This window comes from Nipponia nippon, unplaced genomic scaffold (genome assembly GCF_047370975.1).
Source record: "Nipponia nippon isolate SJK-2023a ecotype South Korea unplaced genomic scaffold, ASM4737097v1 scaffold_1, whole genome shotgun sequence".
Classification (NCBI taxonomy): Eukaryota; Metazoa; Chordata; class Aves; order Pelecaniformes; family Threskiornithidae; genus Nipponia; species Nipponia nippon.
Window position 1 is genome coordinate 16810114 of NW_028262290.1, and position 2785 is coordinate 16812898.

Here is a 2785-nt window from a genome sequence, read left to right on the forward strand (position 1 = left end):
CTTGAGTAGTAACTTTGAGAGGCGTCCCTACTCAAGGGGAGATGCTGGTGTGCAGCCCACTGCCATGCAGGAGAGCTCAGTGGGCCCTGGGCTGTCCACTTTTTATGGGGTAAGATGATTGACCTATATCACATTTGCACACCAGCAAGATGCCTGGGTTGCTACGCCAGACAGCCCTTGGCTACTGTGCTGCCATCCCTCGCCCCAAAGTCCGCCTTAAGCTGGATGCAGCCATCATGACTGCCGCTGGTGGTTATTGCTTGAGCGGGGTGTGGGGGGAGCACACCGCCCCCCTCCACCCCGTGACTATAGTCAATTCATCTTACCCTCACAGAGTGGTGGTACAGTCATTTCTTGCCTCTGTGCCATGAATAGTATATTGATAGTTTGTGCGCTTACAGATCCACAGTAAGTAGATAGTGAAGCACTGCTATTTGTTATGTGTTCATTTGTATGTTTTGAGTGGTTGAAGTTGGGTTATTTGTTTTATCATGTACCAAACCTTTGTATATGATATCATTATAAACAATAGACATATTAAAGTCAGAACTAGTAAAATCACAGCTGGGTGAAGCATGAAATTAAAAACTCCCGTTGCTGTTGGTGACCATTGAAGAAGAGTTTTCCACCAATGGTGTTCTCCATCCTTCTTCACTCTTTCCAAGACATGGTGTATCCCTTCTGTGTCATGGCGAACAGTGATTAGAGTTTTGTGTCCGTTGTTTCAGATGTGTTCTAGCAGTTGACACAGGTCATTGTGTTGTAGTAGTTTCTTCACCAATGTAAGATTCATTCTGATGGGGGTAGGCAATAAATCTTGACTCAGTGTATAATTAGATTGTAGCAACTGATAAGATGTAACAGGAGGTGAATAATTAAATTTGCATCCCATAATTTTAGTAAAGTTACAAAAATAAATATTTGAATAATGTTATCTATGAATATAAAATCACAAAGGATTCTCATACAAACACATTCTTTTCCAATATATACAAGCGCAGTTTCAGGGGTTTCATCAGGATGTATTTCAAAATGACAAACATTTTGTTCAGTGTCAAGACAAATGTCTTGGGCTTTCATGGTGTTACTCTCACAAATAAATCCTTGTTGTTCCTGTACAACCCATGCATTAACATCAACAGTTTGCTCTTTGTTTCCATTTTGTTCAGTCCACACTCTATGTTGTAATGGATAGAGTATAATTCCATTGTGATTTAATCCTAATGCAATAATTGGGTATGTGGTGATAACAAAGCATTGTGTATGGTTAAGACAAAAGCTGTGGCCTTATAGTTGATGGGGTCATAACTGAAACTGACTAAATGCCAGCAGGACTGGAATTCTTTTTCAAATTTAGTTGCATTATCCCAAATTTCCTTTTGAATTTCAGTGGGTAAGGTGCCCTCTGCACCTTCTCTTATAATTGCTGCTACCATAGATTGCATGCACAGTTGAGCCTGGATAAAATTAAGAGCCAGAGAAACATTATTTTGGGCTGCACCAAGTGCATCCACAATCAACTGGTGGTCCCTTTCATTAATTCTTTCTGACTGAGGCAATATACCGGATAAGATCCATTGGTTAGTTCCCAATGTTCATAAACAAGACCACAATGGGTGTTCTAATTTGGTTAAATCACTTGTTGTTGCGCTCAGTTTATTTATGAGTACTTCGGCATCTATACTATTTAAGACTCCCAGTCCTGTCCCTATGATACCAGTTGCATCTCTCCTTGTTCATCTTGGAGAGGTGAGGGTTCGCCCATGTGACCATGGTAACCATCCTACACAGGACATACTTAGGAATGGTGAACAGGTTGGTTTGATTGTAGGGATATTAATTTGCATCAACAGTTCTACTTGTTTAAGAAACCATGAGGGATTAAATAAGACTTGATTTTGGCCTGTATTGGACAAATGGTCCAATTTCAGAAATTTTTGGGGATAGAGTTTTCTTATCCTTTACAATCAAGGTGGATGTTGTTGTACTAGGCTCAGTAATGCCTATTTTCAATTTAAATGATAGTCGCATGCTATGGTAAGCCCAGAGGCAGATGACAAAAACAGGTTGTACTAAGGTAAAATTGTATGAACAGTCCAGTCTTTCAGAGGTGCAAAGTTTCGTATCTTTTGCTATTGAGTTTGATGTAATGTTATATACAGAAATCTGTGATGACTTCTCACGGGTAGCCCCATTGATCTTCCGGCATCCTATTTTAATTTCTTTCCCTGCTGTTCCCTGAAGTCAGGGAACTTTATTATCAGCTTCATCTTTATCCCAGCTCCATTCATTTTCTAAGTACATTTTAGTTCCATGCATGACCACAGTGGTAAGAGGTAAATCTCCCTTACTAGAATGTATTCCCATACTTTGGTATACCCAACACAAGCTTGAGACCATGGCCACTCTAGAGTTCTTTGACCACAGGTTAGGAGAATAAGCAATATTTGGGTCTGGAATAGCAACATGATCACAGCATTTCCGTTTGCCACATTCTTGTATGGGTTAATCACTCCTTCTTACATGGCTTGAAAAATAGTCATTCATTTGGATAAGGGGAGAGAAAATGTGAGAGGTTCATGAGATGGATACTAGATCATGGGGACCCCATGTAATGATCGTAAAATCTCTAAGTAGCCTAGATTTGAGACTGGTTCATCCTTTTCCTATATTTGCCCATATTTCCACTGAGTGTCCTCTTTTTCCTCTTTTATTCTGTGTTTTCAGATGGTTCTGAAGTAACCTGATGTTGAGTCTACCAGTACTGGACATGAATGCTTAAAAT

At 40.0% G+C, this 2785-nt stretch overlaps 1 pseudogene; it reads right to left on the reverse strand.

The window, feature by feature from the left end:
• Window positions 1-445: 445 nt before the first annotated feature.
• Window positions 446-2400, reverse strand: LOC148057251 (uncharacterized; annotated as a pseudogene).
• Window positions 2401-2785: the final 385 nt, after the last annotated feature.